Genomic DNA, 26,547 nt, shown 5'->3' with positions numbered 1-26,547 from the left:
ATGATTACTGAGGGACAAGGTGAAGATGAAGAAGAGGAGCAAGAATCAGAAGAGGATGAATCTAAGAAAGAGGCAGAGCCAGTCAGAAAGAAGGGCAAGGTAATCATTACCAAGCCACCCAAAGCCTCCACAACTGTGTTTACCAAAAGATCAAAGAAGAAAGGAGGTAGTGAAGTTGTATTCAGTAAGCCCCCTCTCACCTTCCAAGAAAGATTGAAACAAATGGAAGAAGGTACAAGCATCTCAAACTTCAAGGCTTTAAAATATGAAACTAGAACAGATGCTAAGAAAATGCAAATTGAGGAGCTAGTACTGGAAATATTCCTCTGATCAAATTGCCTCTCAAATTTCTAATGAGTTACTAGCAAGATTGTAACCTAGATGGGAATCAACTATGCAAACTGTAAAAGATATATATGAACAATCTTTGAGATAGTTGCTATCGAGCCTTACCAATGCAGAGGTAAAGGAAGCAATGAAGAAGAATGAAAACAAGATGACAATCAGGTTTCATACTTGTTTAATTTTGATAAAAGATATTGAGCGTGTAGTTAAGGATGCTACATAAATGTGGAAGAACATCTATCATCTGCATAAGCCAAGTAATGATCTTGTAGAAATCAAAGATGATGATGATGAAAGTGACAATGATGAAGAAGATAATGCTCCATGTGTCACTTTTGATGTTGAGGACTATTAGGCACTATAGGATGATGATGAAGTTGAAGAGGAAGACAAGGATGAAGAAGATCTAGTAAAAATTGTAGCAGAAGTTATTGCATCCCTTCCTCACTCTCCACCAAAGACTATTACATCTACTATGGAAATAGCTTCTGCAAGTGAGATTGTGAGCATAATTGCCGCATCAATAGCTCAATCCTCACCTATCACCTCCAACTACAAGTATCTTCAATGGAAGTGTCAAGCACTTCATCTACTGAGCTGCAACCCTCTTTATTAGCTCCTGAGTCATCTATTGCAACATGTACAATAAGTTTGCCAGTGTGTTCTATAGTTTTGTTATCCATAGCTTCAATTGTACCAATTTTTGTCCCAGTTAGTACTTTAGTTGTAAATATTGTAGTTGGTACATTACCTATTGATACTTCATTTTTGGGAAGCACATCAATTTTGGATATAGTTAGTACCCCTCTTAGTTTTCCTCTAGTTGGATCAATTCAAGGTTTTTCTGCTAGTCCAACTTCATCAACTATTATTTTTGTTTCTAAATCCAAGGAAGTAAGCACTGAAGTAAAACCAAAGACTCCACTAAAACTTCTGCTCATTGGAAAGGCAATTGATGAGGATATAAACTTAGACAAGGAAATTATTATATCTAAGATAGATATGGATTCTGCCATAGTTGATGAAATGAGACCAGTTAGTTAGCTTTTAGAGAAAAGAGCAAGGTAGAAATAACATAGAGATGAGAGAGATAGAGAATTTACTATAATTGAAAATGCTAAAAATATAATTATTAAGGCAATAGGTGTTGATGTGGATTCATCTGAGCACATTCTGTTACAATTAGAGGAGGCCGTACAAAAGTTCAAAGAGGACACTTCTGGCCAAGAGAAGCTTATAGAAAAGGTAGAGAAAAAGTTTGACAATAAAGTGCTCGAGCATATTGCTCAGCAAATAGCCATTGAGCAGACATAACTTTCTACAATTTTGGCTAATCTTGAAAATTCTTTTACAAATGTAACATCCCTTTTTGCCAAGCTATGTGATGTTACCGAGCACACAAAAGAAATAAAGGTAAAATTGAATAAAATTGATGAGGATCTGAAGGCCTATGTTCAAAAGTTGTAGCTTGACCCCAGTTCAAGCTCTGCACATCACATAAAGATTAGATTCCTATCAGACACGTAGGCAGAACTCTTGAGAGATGAAGCAAGGATCTAGTCTACACTAATAGACATCCAGAACATGATCCTTCCTATCATGGACACAATGCAGAAGCACATTGCTTATTCAAAAGCATTGATCCATGATAACAATTTTTTAGTTGTAGATCAAATGATAGAACTATCAGCAAAAGTCCAGGTTGCACTTCATATCTACAAAATTTTGCAAGAGAACTAGGATAAGACATTAGCTCTTATTCTTAAGGTACATTTTGAGTTTTTCTCACATTTTGGTGTCTCTGTATAAGTATGGTTACCTTTGGCATTATTATCAAAAAAGGGGGAGATTATTGTGAGTAAGAGATAGTAAAAGTCAAGAGGAGTAAGAGATAATGGAGAAAACAAGGGAGAATATAATAGATTGATATATGTACAGTGATAATCTATGTATATACCATGCCATATGTATGGGGGAGATATGTAAAGACATGTAAGAAATGTATATACAATAGGTTTACAAAGATCAATTTTGAAAAATAAAATCCAATATGTCAGTATACATAATGTTTGGCTCATAAGTGTTTTTTTTGTCACTAATGCCAAAGGGGGAGATTGTTGGCATCATATTGTATTTATCATTAGTGACAACACTTATTCGAATCTGAATGATTACTGTGCTCATCACTCAGTCTATAGTGTATATTGAGCATTCAATGGTTATCTTGTAGGTTAACCACTTAAGTAGTTCACACCGAGCATTCTTGAAGCTACAAAGTGAGTGTGCAGTCTAGCAGTTCACATCGAGCATTCCTGAAGCTATCAACTGAGTATGTAGTCCAACAGTATCTACCGAGCCTACAGTGTTCACTGAGCTTCACAGTGTCTACTGAGTCATCATTTTGAGTGATGGAAGCTAGTGTTTACCGAATGATGGAAGTGTAGTGTTTATTAAGTGAAAGAAAGGTAAACAAAGGATTCAATTTTTACCGAGTGACACTATATCTACCGAGTCTCCAATGGTTATCAATTTCCAAGCTACATTATGTGATTAGTATGGACTGAGCTTCTACTTCTATAGAGTGCATGATGATGCCAAGTAATGCAGTGGATGCCGAGTATTAGAAGGTCACCAAGTTAGCTTGAAGAACTCAAGTTTTCTACTATTTGGCCGACTCAGTAATATTTTGTTTGCTTGTTTTTTGGCCAACCTTGCAATTGTAATTATTGGAATGGTATATATGTAATGTATTATATCATTTTCAATGTGTGATATATGAATGTATGTATCAAGGAATTGACATGTAATGCTTTGAGAAGAATAAATGTGAATCAGCAGCAGAGCAGAGTATTCAAAAAGGTCTACAAGGAGCAGTAAAGATTCATGAGTCACAAGAGGTGAATTGTACTTCAAGGATCTAATCAGCAATCAAGTTGTAAGTAGATCCATTGTTTCATCCTAACAGGTAAATCAGTTTTGTAAATCCTTTAATAGGGTAGACTTAATAGTCTCCGTATAAATCTCCTAACAGAGTGCATACTTCATTGTATGTTTGTAAATCCTCTAACAAGGTGGATCTAGCAGTCCAAATTGCTCTTAACCGGGCAGATCATCAGAAGTGATCAATGTAAGCCCTAATAGGCTAACTTCATATTGTAGTAGCGAAGTTTTATGGGTATCATCCCCACCCCAATTTTACTTTCTATTTGGAAGGTTTCTGGGTCACCAAAATTCTGTGTTCATGTGTTATAAATGTTTATCTTTCTCATGCATACAATAGATTAGATGAATGAATGATGAATGGATTAAGTAATGAATTTATTTAAAGTTTTTGAGGTTACTGATTCACCCCTCTCCTCTCAGTAACCTAGCTAGTCTTGATTGTTTCCAACACAAATAACTTGTGGGATTTTGTGGTAAATGGGTTCAATGATGTAACTAACCCATCACAATATGATTCCCTCACCAACCATCAAAAGACTCAATCGAAGGAGTCAAGAAGAAGGGATGCAAAAGTTTTATGCTTGCCGAGGTAGCTATGAAAAAAGTAAATTTTCCTAAGATAACAATTATTCAAAGGAAGTGTTGGCCTAGTTTTTCACCATTCTTCCTTTGTTGCATTTAGCAGTGAAATACCCTAAGTGTGTGTTTTGAAAGTCTTGAATTTTGACCAAGACCCTAGGTAAGATTCATGAGAAACCCTAAGGCCTTATTTAATTTTTCTCTAGCTCTCAGACTTTTCTAAAGGCAATATTTCAAAAGGATTTTGGTAGGATAAATTTTCCCTAAAGAAGTTTTATGTTGCAAGGTTTATTATATATTTTTACATTATAAACCCTTGCTAACCCAACTTTAGTCACAATTACTATTTTGAATTGTTTTATTTAAAAACCTTAATTGTAGTGAGATTTTGATCAGTTGTCAATCTTGATAAGATTAAAGGCTAGTGCTTTCCTACATTAAGGATGTGCAAGAACTTTAAGTATTGTAGGCAAGCACCTTTTTGACACCTAGCTCTTGCTAACGTTGGAACCTTAGTACACCACAAAGTCCATAGACTATCAGACTTGTCAGTGCATGTTCAATTTTTTTGCGATGTTATTGGTTGGCTGCTTAATGAAATTATCACTCTTTCATCAATTATGATGCATGGTTGATCTTAGTAAGATTGACGGAGAGCGCTTCCCTACATTATCAAAATGCATGATAGTTACACAAAGTGGGGAAGCGCCAACAAGACATGTAGCACATAGTGATGTCATGGACCCACTTTATCAGAAGGTAGTAATGATGTTCTCTTGTGGTAGTTGTTAGATGAATTGGAGCCTACAACAAGTTTTTCATTGGTTGACAATGCTGACTAGATCCTAATGATTTGCGATTTTGATTCACCATCAATCTTGGTAAGATTGATGGATAGCGCTTCCCTGCATTACAAACATGCATGAATTTTAAGCAATGTGGGCAAGCACCAATGCATCGTGTGGCATAGTGGGACCAAGCTTTGAGGAGGATGCTAAGTCATGCTAGGTTGTAAAGCCTTGCTAAATTGGAGCACATTCATTGGTGGAATGTGACACATATATGCCAAGTTACAAATGATGTCATGGGCGTAGAAATTCTCAAAATTAATACTGCAATCTATGCCACTATTAGACTTGTCAGAGCATGCTTGTTTAAAAGGTGATATCCTATTGGACAAGATAGGTAACTGAAAAATATAAGGGTACAAGTTTGTGTGATTTTTAATTTGTGCAAGATCAAAGGCCAGCGCTTGCCTGCACTTTCAAGATGTAAGAGATTTAAATAATGTGGGGAAGTGCCTTGTGGACACCTGTCCATGATGATGTTAGTGTCACAAGATAAACTAGCATTGCTAACAACGGTTCTCCTTCTGTATCACAAGTGTCAAAATTCCATAAGCTATTTTTATTAACATGGTTTCCATTAACATTGCTTGGCTCCACCGTTGATCTTGATTTAATCAATGGATAACACATTCTCACTTGGTGAAGTTGCATGATAGATAAATAAAGTAGGTAAGTTCTTACTGACATGTGTCCTCATTGATGTCATCTTTTTTTATCTTAGATTGTCAAATGGGTTTAAGCTATTCCATTGTTGATCTTTCAAAGATCGATAACTGGTGCTTGCTCGCATTTTGAAAGTGCTTACTGATTAGATAAAGTAGGAAAGCACTAGCCTGACGCATGGAAAATGTGACATCAGAGACCCACCTTTTCAAAAGATAATAAGGAACCTGACTTTGTCAGAATGTACAACTTCACATGGAGATTTTCTATTCGTTGATACAATTGATTGGGTGTTATGGTAGAACAAAATGGTATGATTGTCAATCCTACTAAGATCAAGGGTTGGCACTTACCTACATTATCAAAATGCAAGGATTTTAAGCAATGCAAGGAAGCGATAATGTGACATGTGGCAAAGTGGGACCAACTATAACCAAGGTGGGCTGAGGTGTGATGGGTTGGAAGAATTATTATGCTAGTTGTATTACATTTTTTCACATATTGCTATAAAATTATTTTATTTTTCATGACCATTGATCTAAAGGTAGATCAACGATCGACACTTACCTGCATTATCAAAATGCAAGAAGTTTAAGCAATGCGGGGAAGCACTTTTTCGACACGTGGCCTTATCTTTAAAGCTATAAAGCAATTCTACTTTTTTGAATTAGGGCCATCTGATCTACTAAAATCAATGAATAAGATTCAAATTTTAAAGCAACATGGAAATACTGGCTAATGGAAGTTAATGTTTCTTAGAGCTCATTCGTGTGATGTCAATGCATGAATATAATTCATGAAGCCACCATTATTGAATCACAAAATTGTAAAAGGTCATCAGAGCACAAAGACTTTTTGGAGCTAGGGCACATAATTTTACTAGGTGATTCAATGAATTTTAGTGAAGATTCTATAGAAAAGAGGCACAATTCAGCGAGTAAGTGATCTACAACTTGTAAAAATTAAGAAATTGGTGTCGTGAAAGTTTAAAATCTTCAAAAATGCCTCCATGAAAGGAATTATCTATTCAAACTAATTACCTTAAGAGGTCTATACATGATGACTTTCTTGAACAATTTCCACTATCTGTAAATGAAATAACTAAGGGGAGAGAGCTTATTCCAAAGAACCCTAGGTTAGTTGTAGCAAAGGGTTTTTATGATAGAGCTAATTGGGTAAGAGATGCCCAGGTTTCTATGGGAGGACTGGAATTATTTTTAAAATGATTTTCTGAGAGAAACCTAGATACCCCTTTGAGCAATGTCTGGGAATTCGACATTGGGAAATTAGTAGTCCCTAGGGTTTTCTTTGACAGTGATCTACTTGCTGATTTGGCTAAGAAGTATGATCATCTTACTAGATGTGTAAAGAATTATGTTGGAGAAAATCTTTTTAAGGTTTCTCTTGAACTGATTAGGGAAGTTTTCAACCTTAACCCTAACCATCTTGTGCATGAGATCATTGACATGGATGACCTTTAGGCAAGGTATGATGCACAAAGAATGTACCTATGGATAGGGCCTCTACAACAACATTTTTCCAGGATTGGTACATCACCCTTGGTTACAACCAATACTCAAGAGCCATTAATGATGAAATATTTCAATCCCGGGGCTCAAGCATTATACTTCACCCTTTGGGATGGACGAGGAGGAAAACATCAAAGGTTTTATTGTTCTTATCATGGCTCATACATTACAATTTAGAATGAGCAGTATTCTTGATTCTGCCACTTTTCTTGCACAAGAAATTCATAATGGTTTGGTAGGAATATCACAAGGAAAGCTAAAACAACCCTTTTGTTGGTACTCATTGCTCATGCACATATGTCTATTTAAGGGAGTTACCTTTTTCTCTAAAGGTATGGAACTAGAATTGACAAGGGATGGAGAAAAGAATCTAGTCCAATTGTGGAGTGTTGATATGACTGGGGAGGCTAGGAATGCTGGCTATGTAAGGTTTCATAGGTATTTTGCATCCAGACTCAGGTTTCTTTTGAGAGGGGATAGCCCTAGAATCCCACAGTCATTGTTGGAATTAATTAGACCCAAGGATCATGCAAAAGGACTCTTGGTTAGTCACAATTGGGGGGATATAATCCCATATAACGTTTCTACAGTGATAAGAGTGTATTTTTTTTTTGGAAAACCTCATGTACTACCTTTCCATGGACCATTAAAGATAGGGATAGCTAAACTATTGTGGCAGATCAAAACCATAGAGGAGAGAGAAATGACTAAAAAAGGTACCTTTTTCCTAGTAGTCACTGTGGCCCATAATTTTTTTTTTTGTAAAAAAGGGATGGAGGCACCTCAATTTATTTTTGGATAGATACAACATGACAGAGTCCTATGAAAGATATATTGATCCAGAGGGATTTTATGATCTTTTGAGAGAAAGAACAAAAGTTGCTCGTATGATGTAACAAGTATACTTTCTTGAATATATTATCAGAAATATTTTCTCTTCATAGGAGTAGGAGGTTAGGAAAGAAAAGTGGATAGTATTCAACAAAGTTTTGGAATTCATCAATGCATTTGACTCTAATTATGATCCTTTAAAAGATAAGAAATATTGGGGAGCCAAAATGAATGTGTTGATGAATAACTTTGCTACAATAATGCAAATAATGAATGAGAAGAAGGCTACATATGTTAAATCCTATCCTAATAGAGTTGCAGAGGTACATAGAAGAATAAACAACAGAATGATAGTTGCTCCCAGTCAATATACATTTAAAAAGAGGGTTGGGTATGTGATAATTTAGAACATACAATAGGTCCCCCTCAAAGAAGACCAACACTAGAGAGCCCACTTGTAGCTAGTGCCCCAAAGAGGTAGAAGTTGGAACAAGTATCCTCTTCTCATGTAGAAGAGTACTCCCTAAGCTAGAACCCAATCAGAATAGATGATGAAGCATCCTTAAGGAAGCAGCTAAGATAGATTGGTGGAGAAGGGGATGTAATTGTTACCACTATAGACATGGAAAGAGGAGTGCCTCAAGAGCATCCTATACCCTCCTTAGACCTTACAATTTCTGATTATCAAGGTAAGGAGATAGACCCAATTATAGCTCAAGCTTTATAGAAATTTATTGATGATAAAATTTTTGTTAAATCTAGGGCATTTGCACATTTTTTGTGGAGAAAGAACATAGGAAAATTTGAGAAAACATGTGAGAAAATAAAAGCAGAACAACCTGAAAAACCAGACTATGTTATTAAGGAAGAGGTAAAAGCCAAAATTTTGAGTGATTTTTCCTAGTTCACACCTGAGGTTAGGAGGCAATTAGTTAAGCAGTCAGGGGTCCTAATTTTGCCTAACTGAGACATAGGTAATGCTATGATCTTTGACTTAGGAAAGAAAAAGATGTATAGTATAAAATTGAAGAAGGGATACTATAGGCACATAGGGGAGTTAAACTCAGTGATGATCACCAAGCCCTAGTAATCTGGTCAATTGAGAAGAGAGACAAGACTAGGTTAAAGGAAATTTCTAGTGCATAACATACTGGTGCTCTTACAGTATATAGGGTTGGTGAAGTAAGTAGTTAAAATTTTTTTGGAATGGCTTTAGAAGTGGTGAAATTTGGGAATGTGGTGACTGGACAAAAATAGGATAGATTCTTGGAACTCAATGCCAAATTTGAAGAAGTGCTTAAGGCATATGAGTCATTTTAGAGTCATTCTGAGTTTTACTACAATTGTATACAATTTTCAAATAAAATTAATACAAAATTGGGCTGCTCCCATATATGTTCTTGTTGAATTTTGTCTCTTTTGTTATCACCTAGTTATTTTGATATTGTGTGAGTAAAGCTTGTCCAATTGAATGCAATTCACTTAGGTTGTATGCCAGTTCATTATTGCTATTAATTCAATGTATTAAGTAAAGGCTTTAGTGAATTTGATGGGATTGCTATGGTAATAAAAGGATGTTTGTAAGAATGAATTTTAGTAAGAATTACTAATAATATTTTTTGTAAGGCAACAAATCAGATCTATAAATTAGAGTAGACTCTGCATCCCAATGGAATAGGCACTGATCTAGTTAATCTAGTCTGCAAATAGATAGATCATGAATAAGCATCCAGTCTAAAATCAAAATCATTTTCATTCCATTTCGTTCAAGGTTATAAATGCTAGTCAGTACTCATTTATATCTATTTTTTGAGTCTTAGGTATTTGCTATTTACAAAAATATTTGTAAACTCATGGAGAATTGTGACCAAATCTGCTTATGAGGGATGTATATGAATTAGAGAATGTCAAGAAATGAATAAATTGTGTATGTGTTTGAAGATAGAAGATGACAATTAGAATGAAACTAATATAATTATCATACAATAGTATGCATTTGAATCATTCCTAGGTATACCCACCTTGGTTTTGCAAAGCCTAAAGAGTAGAAAACCATCTTTGGTTTTGTTGATTGTTGAAGTTGGGTCCAAGTGGTTTGCAAATGTAATTGTTAATAGGAAATGACTAATCCTTAGATTATGTGAGTATTATCACTTTGGTATTAAGCATTTTATTGTTCAGTAGTTTTAAACACCAATAGGAAGCATGGGATATCCTTGAGATGAATTTCAAAGGGACTAATAAAGTCTGTGTAGTGATCATATGGATGATTTGAATGGAGTTTGAGAACCTTCAAATAAAGGATAATGAGTCTATTGTAGACATTACCTCAAGGATCTCTAGTTTGATAAACCAATTAAAATCAAATGGAGAAGATTATAAGGAGAAGAGAATAGTGGAAAATATTTTGAGGAGTTTTCCTCCAAAGTATGTCAAGAAATGAATAAGCTATGTATGTGTCTGAAGATAGAAGATGAGAATCAAAATGAAACTAATATAATTCTCATATAACAGTATGCATTTGAATCATCCCTAGGTATACCCACCTTGGTTCTATAGAGCCTAAAGAGGAGAAAACCATCCTTGATTTTGTTGAAGTTGGGTCCAAGTGGTTTGCACATGTAATTGTTAATAGGAAATGACTAATCCTTAGATTATGTGAGTATTATCACTTTGGTATTGAGAATTTTATTGTTCAGTAGTTTTAAACACCAACAAGAAGCATGGGATATCCTTGAGATGAATTTCAAAAGGACTAATAAAGTTTGTGTAGTGATCCTATAGATAATTTGAATAGAGCTTGAGAACCTTCAAATAAAGGATAATGAGTCTATTGTAGACTTTAGCTCAATGATCTTTGGTTTGATAAACCAATTGAAATCAAATGGAGAAGATTATAAGGAGAAGAGAACAGTGAAAAATATTTTGAGAGTTTTCCTCCAAAGTATGATAATCTTATGATGATCATTGAAGAGGCAACATACCTCATTACTTTGACAATGGACGAGTTGATGGGTACACTTCAAACCCATGAGCATCAGATTGATAGATCTATAGCATCTTCTCAAAAGAAAGCTTTCAAAGCTGAGTCCAATACAAGAGGCAGGGGGAGAGGAAGAAATGGCTCTGATAGAGGCTCTAGAGGTAGATGTTGTGAAAAATCTAGACAAAGGAATGCTAGAGGAGAAAGCTCAGGATGAACAAGGAATCAAGAGGGAGCAAGAAACTCTCAAAATAACTCTAGAAGAGTAAGAAGAATAACAACTCTAACAAGAGTAATGTAGAATGTTGTTATTGCCATAAATTTGGGCATTATACAAGTGAATGCTAGACAAATTAAGGTGATTAGTCAAGGTAAAATGCAAATGTGGCTGATGTGAATGTGGGTGAAGTACACAATCCCATAGCCTTCATCATATGCAACATTGGTGAAGAAGGAAGCCCCAAGGTATGGTATTTGGATAGTAATTACAATAACCACATGAGTGGTAATGAAATTATATTTTCATTTATTGATAAGAATTTCAAATCTAAAATTAGAATGGGAAACAATGGAACCATTACTATTGTGGGAAAAAGATCCATAATGGTCCACACCAAGAAAAGTGAGAAGAGACAAATCTAAAATGTTTATTTTTCCCTAAGCATGAAGCAAAATCTAATGAGTGTTAGATAGCTTATTCAAAATGGTTACAAGGTACTGATGGAAAATGATAAGTGTGCCATTCATGAAAAATATGGGAGTAAGAAGATTCTAGTAGCTATTCAAATGATAAGGCACCAGATGTTCCCCTTGAGGATAGAGACTTTTTTCTCTTCTAAAATTGTTGTTGCACCTCCCAAGCATGCATGTATAGCAGTACATTAGAAATCATCTCTAAAAAGTGTGATTGAAGACCCCTCCAAGCTATGGCATCTCAGGTATGAACAGATTGGTTTTGTTGGTTTAGATTTATTATCCAAGAAAAGAATTGTAGATGGTTTTCCTAATATTGTAGAGTCATGTGACAAGTGTGAGGCTTGTATTTTGGGTAAGCAACATAGGCTTTCCATTTATTCTAGTAATTCTAGATGGTCAAGGGAACCATTAGAGCTGGTCCATTCTAATTTAGCTAGTGTATGAAAACTACTTCTATTAGAGGAAGTACTAATTTTACGATAGTCCTAGATGATTTTAGTCATAGGACATGGGTGTATTTTTTGAAAAGAAAATCTAACGCATTTGATAAGTTTGTTGAATTTAAAGCCTGGGCTGAAAAGGAATGTGAACATTATGTAAAAGTCCTAAGGTTAGATAGAGGAGGGGAGTATACCTCCAATTCTTTTGTAATTTTTTGTAGAAAAAATGGCATCAAGAAGGAGCTTACAACTAGCTATACTCTAGAGTAAAATGGAGTGGCTGAGAGGAAGAATAGAACCATTGTTGAGATGGAAAGGAACATGATGCAAGTGAAGGGACTCCAAACTGAATATTGGGGATAGGTTGTAGCAACAACAATATATTTAAAATTGGTGTCCAGTGAAGGCAATGTGTGACAAGATTACCATTGAGGCATGGGCAAGACATAGATGGACAATTGAGCACTTTAGAGTATTTGGGTGTGTAGCATATGCACAAGTGCCAAAGGAGAAAATAAAAAAGTTGGATGACAAGGGTTTAATGCCTACCCCTAGTTTAATTTTCATGTTATGTTGCAGAACTCTTTTAGGCCAATTTTATGATTATTTTTTATGATTTTGGTACTTGGTTACTCGATTTAATTTAGATTTTTTCAGACTCAGTTATATATTTGATGAGCTACTTGATATATGGTTATTATTTTGATGATGATATATGTATGTTCATATAGTGATTTTAGTTATTTCATGATGATAGTTAGATGGATGATTAATATGCAATTTCTAAGGTTACTTATCCCATACTTGCATGTGTATGGTGTACTTGTATGTTTTACTTTATGTTTGACATTTTTTATATGGTTGAGGGAGGGAGTCGTAGTCACTTGTTAGTCAGGATCTACATGATGTACCACTTCCCAACATTGACTAATTAGTTTAGATTATATGTGTATGTACATGCTCAAAGTTTATGCAGATTGCAATTATTAGGTATTGAATTCCTTGAATTGCCATGATGAGCATGCCCTATCGCAGTATCTCAATGGTAAAAGAGGGGAGATAATTCTTGAGTCCAAATCCTAATCCTAAGCCAATTTTCCTCGAAAGTAGGACAAGTATCTGCATTTTACCCTTCTAAATTTTTCAAGTGATGTGAATTCATGATTTTGACCCTTAAGTCTGATCTAGTACCCTATTCTTTAAATTGGGTTTCCGTATTTAGTTTTATTGGCTTGTTGTGATTTTTGGTGATAATTAAATCAAATTAAAAGAGTATTTAATGATTTAATTTAATGAAAAATTTATAAAGAAAAATCAATATATAATTATAAAATTAATTAAATAAAAGAATTAAATTTAAAGATTTAATTAAAGTTCTAATTTTGGCGTAACTATATTTATTCAATTTACTAATAATTTATTTAGGAGTTTCATTTTTATAATAAATTCTAAATATCATTATTAGTTAAATTAATAAATATTTTATATAAAAACATCTTGTGATTTAATAAGAGAGAGAAATAATTAATTTAATAAAGCTTATTTTAATTAAAATGCAAAATCATGCACATAAAATTAAAATATAATAAAATAATTAAGTAAAAAGTTTGCATGGTTGTAAAACCAAAACCCTAAGAGGGAAAAAACTCTTTATTAAGAAATTAGAGTGCATTTATGCACACATAGATTTGGAGGAACCAATTTCTAAGAAGATGGTTTTCGAAAGAAAAGGAATTTGCTTGCGAGCTTCGTGCATCTTTTTTTTAGCATAAGATCCAAGTAGTATCTTGTGGGTTTTGCACAATAGTTTCTTTCTTTGAAATATGTGTCTTCTTCGTGTCTAGATGGAATTGTTTTCAAAATTTAATTAGGTTGAAACCCTTGTTTGTGAATTTATTGTTCTTCATTTTAGAAACATCTATAAATGAGTTGAAGATTGGAAACCCTTTTTTTGTAAGTTAAGAGATGCATATTTTGATTTGAGTAGGGGTTGGAAAAGAGATCAACATTTGATATTAAAAATTCAATTGTTTGTTCGTATTTTTCCTATCATAACTATTATGTAAATTGATATATATATATATATATATATATATATATATATATATATATATATATATATATATATATATATATATATATATATATATATATATATATATATATATATATATATATATATATATATATATATATATATATATATATATATATATATATATATATATATATATATATATATATATATATATATAGTTTTTGAAACTACCAATTAAAAAAATAGGTTTAGCAATTTTAATGGGGGCAATTGTATTATGTTTTTTATGAAACATATTATAAAAAATATATTAAATAAAAAATGAGAGGAGGGGCTGGGAACTACGCCCCCCTCCCCCGCCCCCTCCCCCCCCCCCACAATCGGTTGTAATGGCAAGCTGCCAAAGTAGCAGACGTTGCCAAGCCAAGGCAACAAGCGTTGCATAGGTAGCATATGTTGCTAAGGCAATGAGCTACCAAAGGAGTTAGGCTAGAAGCGGCCTCCCCTTAATAGGGGTTGTGATGTTATTAAATCATATATGATTATTATTTTTTAATAGTTTTAAATTATATTTAAATAATTAACATTATTATTATTTAAATTAATAGTTAATAAGTATTTTATATTATTTAATATTTATTAGTAATAATATAATATATTTTATCATATTAATAATATCATAAATATTATAATAAATAATTATATTATTATTATTAAATAATAATAATATTATTAAATTCAATTTTTAAAAATAAATTATTATTTACTTATTTAATTTCAAAGGAAATATTTATATACTTAGAAAATAGATAAATGGATTTTGAATCATATTTAAGAGAGTAGTATTAAATTGAGGGTGATATTTTGTTTATCCAAAAAAAGGAACTTAACAAATCTATTAATTGAAAAATGAAAACAATTTACAATCTTATATTTTTCAAACCAAACAAATCTTTGAAACCATGCTTGCTTTGATGTATGGTTTCCTTTTGTTGGATTTGGGGTTGACTTAGTTCGTTGACTAGTCAGGATATTTACCAGAGGCTTGGGGGTTTTTGTTCTATGATGATGTTTTGTATATGATCTCTTATACCCAACCATGGTGATGTGTCACATGTTTTCTATGATGAGTTTTGATCAAGTGTTTGTTAGTTCTTTCCAGTTGCTTGTATAGAACTAAGGTGATGATTGTGACTTTCTTGTTGCAAGCTTTAAGTTTTTGATCGATTATCTTTTGGTGTTTTCCAGTTGCTTGTATAGGACTGAGGTGATTATTGTGATTGGTCTTTAAGTTCTTTCTAGTTGCTTGTAAAGGATTGAGGTGAATACTATGTTTTATCTATAGATTCTTTCCATTCTCTTATAAAGGATTGAGGTGGAAATTGTGATTTTATGACTTATAATTTTATGAGCCCAGGGTAGGTAATTTGTGTGTATGTTGGGAAGTGGCTTGCAATGGAGGTCAAAGCCCTAAAGAGGCTTCTTGGGTAACCCATTATAAGCTGTTTTAATAAGTGATAACATTTCATTAAATGAGAGTAAAATGAATTAATAAGAGTTAGTGTTTTTCCTTTCCCATGCCTTGAGTGCTAGTACAGGCTAGGATGGGAGTAGAGAGGATGCTTGGTTGTGACCTTGCTTTGTTAGTATGCCTTGTCTATATGAAAGGATACTGATGCCACATAGAGACACTGGGGGGTCAGAGTCTAGAGAGACTACTAGGATAACCTTAGAGTTGGCTCATGTGATGACACTTGCCCACTTACATAGTAGATTTCTTAGGTGTCTTTGTTGCCTCTAGGATTAGATTATACTTGTGTCTTGGTACCCTTTGATATAGATTACTATCAGGATTTCCTTGACCTAGATGATGGTTATGACTTGTGTATTGATATTCATATGGGAATTGAGACTATCTCCTCAACAAAGTGAGAGTGGGCTATTCAAGTTACATGAGGTCATGTGTGCTTTTTACTCATTGAGATCCAATAACTAGATGTTGATGTTGGGTGTGCTTGTGTAGTTGTTCCTTTCTTTTTGATTTTTTATTTTCTTTGGATGGTGCTATTATATTTGATTATCATAGATCTTATGAGATGATGTATATTTTTTGAGCTTTTCATACCCTATGACTTGTATAAGATGATTATGCATTCTAGTTATGCCAAGTGGCATGTTATATAATTATATATTATTAGATTCATACTTGTAATGTTCTATCTATGATGCACATTTGTTATGTATCAAATTTAATATTAATAAAACTTATATATGTGATTTAGTGTCATAGGACCCTTAAGAGATGTAATCTATACATGATGGTTATATGTATGTGAGTTATTGCTTCTGCTATTTTATCTCTTTTTGTTATCATCTTTAAAATAAAATGTTTGAAAAACTTAGTGAAAATTTAGATTAATTTCTTTTGGATTCCTTGGCGAGGCATTCCATTTGGTATCAGGTGTGAGTTTCTATATTGGGAGCTCTAGGTATATTGAAATGCCAGTAGTTGTCAACTAGTTAAGGTGAAATGAAACTTAAAGATTTTATGTATCTATTACAACTTGAACACTTGAAACTATAGACTTGATTTCTTGAAACATAGAAAAAGGCAAAAATTGAATAATTTTTGAGTTAGATTTCAAACATGTTTTTCTTATGATTGTGTTTTAAGGTGATATGCCTTTGTTGACTTTGTGAGTGATTTTTGTGTTCTTTCTTAGGTGTTGTCGGAAGATGGTATCTAAGACTAGATCCACTATTAGGGGTCACAGTGGAAGAAAAGTTAGAGGTTGTGGGAGAGGTAGACTTGATAGTCCTCTTCTAACTACTAGAGATAGTACTATTTAGGAGGAGGATAGGGAAGAGAGCTATAAGGAAGAGCATACTAACTTAGAGGAGACTAATTTGAGACAGATTATGAGGATGATCTTAGAGAACCTACCTCCTCCAAGGGGTGCTAATCAGGAGGGATTGCATCATGCTAGGAATGAGGAAAGGAAGAGATCCAAGAGTCCTCAAAGAGACCTCCATATTGATAAAAAGAGACTAGTTAAGGCTACTTAGGTGAAGGACCTATATAGGTCCAAGATCAAACCCTTCAATGCGGTTGGTATAGGATATGTGGAAAAGCAGTGGTTAATTTCTCTAGATAGATGTTTTTCAATGTAGGACTTTGACTCTAATGTCAAAGAGAGGTATGCCATCACCCACCTAGAGCTCTTTGGGGCTACATGGTGGAACATTGAGGAGAAGAAACAGGGGATGAACATGAACACCATTACATTGGAGTTATTCTTTGAGAACTTTCATGAATTCTTGCTACCATAGGAATGGCACCAAAAGAGGGTAGATGAGTTCCATGATCTAAGGTAGTGTACCTTGATTGTGGTAGAGTATGAGCCAAAATTCTATGAGCTCATGCCTTATGCAAGAACTAGTGGTAGTTCACCATTGATGGTTCAACACTTTATTCAGGGTTTCAACAACCATCTCATTAGGGGTGTAAATGTTTTCCAACCTAAAATCCTCAAGGATGCAGTATATTAGGCTATCTGTGTAGAGAAAAATGTCACCTTGCGACATGGTGGTTTTACAGGAGAACTTGTAGCATCAGGGTCGAAAGGTAACCAGGGAGTGGGTAGTAGTAGGAAGCCTTCTTCTTCTAGAGGATATCAGTAGAATCAACAAGGAGGATCTTATCCAGGATAGCATGGAGTGGTGATGGTAGTTCATACTCTAGGGATTCTCAGTACTCTCAGTGCAATAAGCATAATGAGTATGACTAACCATCGCAAAGTACTTATTATTTTGCTAGTGGGGGTATTTTTCAATAATCCAGTTCACCTAGAGTGCAAAGGAGTTTTGAATTTCATGTAGACAACCTAAACACAAGTTGTCCCATTTTTCACAATGGAAGTAATAGTTCTCGAATCATAGACCTACAGCTTCAGAACCCATGGTTGGAGATATGGGTAGATCATAGAAAGTGTTTTCAGTGGAGTCTTATCCTCCTATAAGGGGTAAGGGTCCAATGGGACCCGCATAGTGAGTCTTAGAGTTTTATCTTTCTTGCAAACTTCTAGGAGTAAGCCTAAGTCTAAGGGGGTGGATGTAATGCCTACCCTTAGTTTATCTTTCATGTTATGTGGTACTTGGTTACCTAATTTGATTTAGATATTTTTTAGACTTGGTTATATATTTGATGAGCTACTTGATACATGGTTATTTCAAGTGTTTATGGTTATTCTTTCAATGATTATATATGTATGTTCATATGGTGATTTTAGTTTTCATGATGATAGTTAGATGGATGATTTATATGTAGTTTCTATGCTTACTTACCCCATACCTGCATGTGTATGGTGTACTTATATGTTAAATTACTTTATGTTTGGCATTTCTAAGGTGGTTGAGGGAGGGAGTCGTAGTCACCTACTAGTCGAGATCTACATGGTACACCACTTCCCACCATTGTTTGTTTAGTTTAGATTATATTTGTATGTACATGCTTGAATTTTATGTAGATTGCAAGTATCGAGCATTGACTTTCCTGAATTGCTAGGATGAGTGTGCCCTGTCACAGTATCTCAATGGTAAAAGAGCGGATATAATTCTTATCCAAATCCTAACCTTAAGACAATTGTACTAGAAAGTAGAAAAAGTATCTAAGATTTACCCTTCTGAATTCATTAAGTGACGTGAATTTGTGATTTTGACCCTTGAGTCTGATCTAGTACTCAATTCTTTAAATTAGAACTTTGTATTTAGTTTTGTGGGTATGTTGTGATTTGCAGTGATAATTAAATCAAATTAAAAGAGCATTTAATGATTTAATTTAATAATAATTTTATAAATAAAAATCAATATTTAATTAGTTGTGAAATTAATTAACTAAAAGAATTAAATTTAAATATTTAATTAAAGTTCTAATTTTGGCGTAATTATATATATTTAATTTTATAATAATTTATTTAGGAGTTTTATTTTTATAATAAATTCTAAATATCATTATTAGTTAAATTAATATATATTTTATTTAAAAACATCTTGTGATTTAATAAGAGAGAGAAAGAATTAATTTAATAAAGTTTAATTCAATTAAAATGCAAAATCTTGCACATGAAATTAAAATATAATAAAATAATTAAGAAAAAGGTTTCACATGATTGCAAAACCGAAACCCTAAGAGGGAGAAAGATCTTTATTAAGAAATTAGAGCTCATTTCTGCACACACAAATTTGGAGGAGCCAATTTTCAAGAAGAGGGTTTTCAAAAGAAAAGGAATTTGGTTGTGAGCTCCATGCATCCATTTGTTTAGCATTAGATCCAGGTATGATCTTGTGGGTTTTGCACAATGGTTTCTTTCTTTGAATTTTTCTTCTTCTTTATGTCTGAATGTAATTGTTTTTAGAATTTAATTGGGTTCAAACCCTTGTTTGTGAATTTATCATTCTTCATTTCAAAAATATCTGTAAATAAATTGAAGATTGGAAACCCTTGTTTTGTAAGTTTAGAGATTCATATTTTGATTCAAGTAGCATTGGGAAAAGAGATCAAAATTTGATTGGTTGTTCATATTTTTCCTATCAGAACTATTATGTAAATTGATATATATATATAATAATACTTAAGTGTGTGTGTGTGTATATATATATATATATAGTTTTTGAAAGTACCAATTAAAAAATATATTAAGTATTTTATTTTATTTAATATTTATTATTAATAATATAATATACATATTATTTTATTAATAATTTAATAAATATTGTAATAAATAATTATATTATTATTATATAATAATAATATTAAAATTCATGGTTTCTTGTTTTATAAAGTATTATTTACTTGGTTTATTTCAAAGAAAATATTTATATACTTAAATAATAGATAAATGGATTTCAAATCATATTTAAGAAAATAGTTTTAAATTGAGTGTGATATTTTTTTAATTCAAAAAAAAAGGAACTTAAAAAATCTGTTAATTGAAAAATGAAAACAAGAATTTTGTTTTAAATTGAAATCTTATATTTTTCAAACCAAATAAAATCTATGAAACTACACTTGCTTTGATGTATGGTTTCCTTATGTTGGGTTTGGGGTTGACTTAGTTCATTGACCAATCAGAATGTTTAGTAGAGGCTTGGGGTTTTTTGTTCTATGATGATGATTTGTATATGATATTTTATGCCCAACCATGGTGATGTGTTACATGTTATTAATGATGAGTTTTGATCTAAAAGGGTTTGTTAGTGATTTCCAGTTGTTTGTATAAAACTATGGTGATGATTGTGACTTTCTTGTTATAACTTTAGAGTTTTCAATCGATTATCTTTTGGTGCTTTCTAATTTGTTGTTTAGGACTAAGGTGATTATTGTGATTAGTCTTTAGGTGCTTTCCAATTGCTTGTTAAGGATTGCGGTGAATACTATGTTTTATCTATAGGTTCTTTCCAATCTCTTATAAAGGATTGAGGTGAAGATTGTGATTTTATGAATTGTACTTTTATGAGCCTAAGGTAGGTAATCTATGTGTATGTTGGGAAGTGGCTTGCAATGGAGGCTGAAGCCCTAAAGAGCCTGCCTGGGCAACCCATTGTAAGTTGTTTTAATTATAAAATTTCATTAAATGAGAGTAAAATGAATTAATAAGAGTCAATGTTTTTCCATGCCCATGCCATGAGTGCTAGTATAGGCTAGGATGGGAGTAGAGAGGATGCTTGGTTATGACCTTGCTTCATTATTATGTCTTGTTTGTACAAAAGGATACTGATGCCGCATAGAGACACTAGGGGGTCAGAGTCTAGAGAGGATACCAGGGTAACCTTAGAGTTGGCTCATGTGATGAAACTTTCCCACTTATATAATAGATTTCCTACATGTCTTTGTTGCCTCTAGGATTAGATGATTCTTGTGTCTTGGTACCCTTTGAGATAGATTGCTACCAGGATTTTGTTGACTTAGATGATAGTTATGACTTTTGGAGTGATATCTGTATGGGACTTGAGACTATTTTTTTAGCATGTTAGGAGTAGGCCATTTAGGTTCCACAAGGTGGTAGTGCTTTTGACTTATATCATTGAGATTCAACAACTGGATGCCGATGTTGGGTGTGCTTGTGCAGTTGTTTCTTTCTTTTTGATCTTGTATTTTTATTGGATGGTTATATTTTGTGGTATTATATTTGATTATCAGAGATCTTATGAGATGGATGTATTTTTTAATGATGTATATTCTTTGATCTTTTAATACCCTGTGACTTGTATAGTGGAGGATTATCTAGTTATGCCAAGTGACATCTTATAGAATTGTATATTATTAGATTTGTACTTGTGCTCTATTTATGATGTGCATTTGTTATGTATCAAATTTAATATTAATAAAAATTATATATGTGATTCAATTTCATGGGACACTTAAGAGATGTAATATGTTTATAATGGTTGTATGTATGTGATTTGTACTATTTTATCTCTTGTTGTTATTATCTTTATATAAAAAATGTTTGACAAACTTAATGAAACTTTATGTTAATTTCTTTTGGGTTCCTTAGTAGGGCGTTACAAAGGGTGTGAAATGCATCTTCATAGGTTATAGTTCCAAATCAAAGGCCTATAGATTGTCTAATCCAGTCACCAAGAAGATCATCTTTTCAAGATATATGAAGTTTCTTGAAAATCAATCATGGGATGACTCGATGGATGAATCTTCAAGCACAACAAGTAAAGTACCAACTATTGATGAAGAAGATGAGGTTGGTGATCAACAAAATAAAGAAGCAACATATATAGATAGCTCTAAATAGAGACAAAAAGGCAAGCAATTTTCAAACATGCAGTAAATCAACTCCTAGTAGTTCTAGATAGCTCTAAATTGGTATGCAAAATAGTAGCAACAATAGTACTAAATTTTTTGATCCCACTATTGTCTCCTTATTGCCAAGAAAGACTAAATCTAAGGGAGATATACCAAGTTGAAAGGTATGATGAAGACTATGATGAGAGTGTTAATTTTGCATTATTTTCTCATAGTGGTCCAATCTATTTTGAAGAAGCCATGAAAGAAAAGAAATGGTGCAATGCCATGGATGAGGAAATAGATGCTATAGAGAGAAATGAAATATGGGAGTTAACTATTTTACTTTCCAAGAAATAAGTAATTAAAGTTAAATGGGTGTATAAGAGCAAATGCAATGTTGAATGAAAGATAGATAGGCATAAGACACAATTAGTGGTCAATCGGTACAAACAATAGTATGGTAGAGATTATGATGAGACTTATGTCCCAGTTGCAAGAATGGAAACTATGTGTGTTGTCATAGAAATTGCAGCCCCACACAAATAGAAGGTATGTCAAATGGATGTGAAGTTTTTCAAGTTTTCCTTCTTGAGTGAAGTGTTAAAAGATGAGTTGTATGTGGAGCAGCCACCTAATTATGAAGTTCTAGGTGAGGAACACAAGGTGTATAGGTTGAAGAGAGCTCTTTATGGGCTCAAGCAAGCTCCACAGGCATGGTATAGCAAGATTGACTCATATTTGATGAGTAATGGCTTTAACAAGAGCAATGGTGAGCCCACTCTCTACATCAAGGTAGAAAATGGTAAGGTTTTGATTGTTGTCTTGTATGTAGATGACTTAATTTTCACTAGAAATGATCTATTTCCTAATTGGTGAGTTCAAAGAGGCCATGAAGAGTGAATTTGAGATGACAAACTTGGGTCTCTTGAAATACTTTCTAGGTATAGAAGTTTAAAAAAATGCATGATACCATCTTTATCTCTTAAGGAAAATATGCAAATTAGATGTTAGAGAGATTCCAAATGAAAAATAGTAAGATGACCTCAACACCAGTAGCCATAGGTTTGAAGTTGAGTAAGGAAGATTGTAGCAACAATGTGAATCCAACTTTGTATAAAAGTATGGTTGGAAGCTTGATGTGTTAGAAAATAAATCAACTTGATATGATGCATGTAGTAAGCCTAATTTCTAGATTCATGTAAGCTACAAAGGATTCCCATTAACAAGTAGGAAAGATGATTCTAAGGTATGTGAATGGTACCAAGGGATTTGGCATTTTGTATACTATTGATAATGAATTTAGGCTAATTGGTTACACTGATAATGATTGGACTAGAAGTTTAGATAAGAGGAAGAACACTTCTATTTATATGTTTCATATGGGTTCAGGTGCAATTCATGGGCATCCAAGAGAAACCTATTGTTGCTCAGTCTACAATAGAGGTTGAATATATAGTAGTAAATAGAATAACATGTCAATCTATTTGGCTAAGAAAAATCTTTATAGATTTGAATGAAAAGCAAGAGGATGGAACCATAATCTTTTGTGAGAACATTTCCTCAATTTCATTGACAAAGAATCTAGTTTTCCATTGCAGAAGAAAGTACATAGAGATTAGATATCATTTCATTAGAGAGTTAGTGGAAAAGGATAAATTCAAATAGAATATTGTAAGCCTGAGTAGCAACTAGTGAAATTTTTTACTAAACCATTGGGTATAGCAAGTTTTGTGTGCCTAAGAAGTCTTGGCATAGTTTATTTGGATCAGTAGTGATCCTTTTTTGTCAGCTTGGGGCAAAGGGAGTGTGTTGGAATATTTAATTTTTTGGTTGTCTTGTGAGCCTTCTAGGTGCCCAGCTACCAAGTCTAATAGTTTGTAGCTCCAATAGACATAAAATTTGATATGGGTAGGTGAGTTCAAATTTTGAAAATGAGGGGGAAAATATGTGAGCAAGAAAATGACAAAAGGAGGTAATGTTCCTTCATTCCATTAGTCAAAACATAGACATTCTAAAAGAGAGAAGTGTTCTATACAACAACAGAAGTAGAAAGTTCTATCACACTCAACAACAACATATGTGGATAACTTTCAAAGGTTTTTTTTTTGTGAAAGTGAAGTTTTTCCCTGTATGAGTAGTGATTGCTCCAAGTTCATTGTATGCAGCAATACATTGTTGTAAGTTTGATTTAAGTTTTTTTAGATTTTTTTTTTCTTGAAGGGTTTGTAGTTCATTCTCTAGATTTATATCAGTTTAATTCAGTTAATAGAAAGAAAGCAAGAATACTTGCAAACATCCAATCTATTGTATTTCTAATCTTGTCTCTATTCATATATTTCATTGTGCATGTTAGTAGTTTTGGAAAAATGAAGGAGATATAAATAAGTTTGTTTACACATTTTTTTGAAATGCCTTTGATTCTCCCTGCATTACTTAGCTTGCATTTGAGATGAGTACCTTAGATTCCATTAACCGAGAAGCTTGATCTCTACACATGCCAAGATACCTATCTACCAAGCTCTCTTTGGTGACTAAGCAACTCAATTTCTATTGGTGTTGAGAAACTCAACACTACTCTATCTTGGCTCCTTACCTTATCGAGCAACTAGGCTACTTTAGCAAGTTTTGTGAATTTTTTGAATTTTTTCATATTTGATTATGGGTTTAAATTAATTTTAGCACCATTGATATGGAGAATCAATGCCATATGGGAGTCAAGAAATAGCTTACAACAATGCCATCACAATGGGCTATCTCAATTCTTGTCAAGTTTTTGCTAATTTTTCTATATACTAATTATAGATTTGAAAAAGAATTTAATAGCAAATGATTCACTAGTAGTTGTGTTTGGAGGATCTCTTGGTAGAAGTAAGTTTTATTAAATAATTTTTGTGATAAGAGTTTCAAATTTACAATGATGAACAATGTTTATATGTGTATATATCAAATAATTTTATATTGAAATACACTAAAGTTATTGGAAATAATGTTGCCAAAATTGGTTGGATCTATGATGAGATCAAAAGACAAAATAAGAGCTGATGAAGCCAATTGCCCAATTGTAATATGTGGGCACTTCCATCTGAACTAGGCTGCTAGTTCACTATAAAATTATTTTGTGATAAGAGTTTCAATTTTACAATGATGAACAATGTTTATATGTGTATATATCAAATAATTTTATAGTGAACTAGGTGCCTAGTTTAGATGGAAGTGCCCACATATTACAATTGGGGCATTGGCTTCATCAGCTCTTATTTTGTCTTTTGATCTCATCATAGATCCAACCAGTTTTGGCAACATTATTTCCAATAACTTTAGTGTATTTAACAATTGTTTTTGTTTGAGTTGTTAGTTTCCATGGTATATAGAAATATAGTGTTGGATTATAATGTGTTTATTTCCTCCATATGATTTTGGATCACATTTAGAAAGTGATTTATCTAATAGTTTAAGTATCCCATATAAAGAATTGATTTCTAGCTTAAAATTATTTCATAGTCAAAATTCCTTAGTGTGTGATGTCTAAAAATGATCTAGTTTATCTACATTTTCTTTCATTCCTTTCTCATTTTCATCTTTTTTTAGTCATAAGTCATTGAATGTGATTTAGAATGTTGATTACATAAACAAACACAAAATAGCCTATTTATTTCCTTATCAATATATTTATAGTTCTTAAGATCAAACTCAAAATATTGGTTACTAAGCTTTATCTACAATTATTTAGATTTGAATCTACATCATTATATTTTTTGATTTAGGAATTATTTTTTATTTATGAATTTTATAGAAAGAGCAAAAACTACTTCAATGTGATAAAGAAGTCATGAGAGGTAGTGGACAAGAAGTTATATACTCCAAGTGAATGGTGTAAAATATTGGTTGAGTAGAGCTTATTTTGAAGCTATAGAAGTAGATTATCCAACCCCTTCTAACTTTATTCAAAACTTTCTAGCTTATCCCATAAAACATGTGATTAAAAGTCATACACTCATCTTAAAATAGCAGAGTAAGAAAATCTTCTTTCTTTACTTTTAAAATATAATTATGATAATGATGTAGATGTGCAAGGCAATAGATAGTCCATCTAGTGAGACCAATATCCTAAGTCAATTATATGGAGTAATTGTTGACATTAAGGTCAATTTGTCTATCAGTGACTCACACTTAGTCAATCTATAGTTTCTACCAAACTCCAAAACCTATGTATAGTTCATGCCAAGTGTAGTAGTGGCTATTGAGCTATTCAGTGCAAGTGGTGGAAACTCTAGTTTTAACCAAGCTCCACAGTTTCAACTAAGTTACACAATATTAACCATGTTCTCTAGTATCTACTAAGCTTATAGTGTTAATGATGTTAATCTAGCATTGATCGAGCCATGGAGTGTCAACCAAGTGATTTAGTATATACTAAGTTTTGTAGTGTTCATCGAGTCACACAGTTTTGACTAAGTTCAAGCTACTTGGAAGTGATCAGTATGAACTGATCCTCTTTATCAACCAAGTGCTAGATTATGTCAAATGTTGATAGTGGTTGTTGAGTATCAAAAAATCACAAAGTTTTTCTTCAAAACCCAAGTTACATCAGTTGGGCCAACTTTGTGGATTTTGGTGAAACTTGTATTGTAGTTGACTTCAGTAGGTTATGATTTGGACTAGTATATATGTAAAGCATTGTATCATATCCAAATGAATATCACATGAGAATGGAATAAGAAAAAGTGTGAATCAAGAAGGCTACAGGTAGTATAAGGGACACCAAGTATTTATCTATCATACAAGGTGATAATTACAACTCAAGGAATGTCAACCAAAAAATAGAGTTATAGATCAGAGATTAGTCACTAG

At 32.9% G+C, this 26,547-nt stretch overlaps 1 pseudogene; it reads left to right on the top strand.

Moving 5' to 3' along the window:
• On the top strand, window positions 1-25,881 carry LOC149567278 (uncharacterized; annotated as a pseudogene).
• The last annotated feature ends 666 nt before the right edge of the window (window positions 25,882-26,547 follow it).

The sequence above is a fragment of the Cupressus sempervirens genome, chromosome 3 (assembly GCF_028749045.1).
Source record: "Cupressus sempervirens isolate cs-2001-9-10 chromosome 3, ASM2874904v1, whole genome shotgun sequence".
NCBI classification, from domain to species: domain Eukaryota; kingdom Viridiplantae; phylum Streptophyta; class Pinopsida; order Cupressales; family Cupressaceae; genus Cupressus; species Cupressus sempervirens.
The sequence above is the reverse complement of the archived record's forward strand: the minus strand, read 5'-3'. Positions and strand labels throughout refer to the sequence as shown.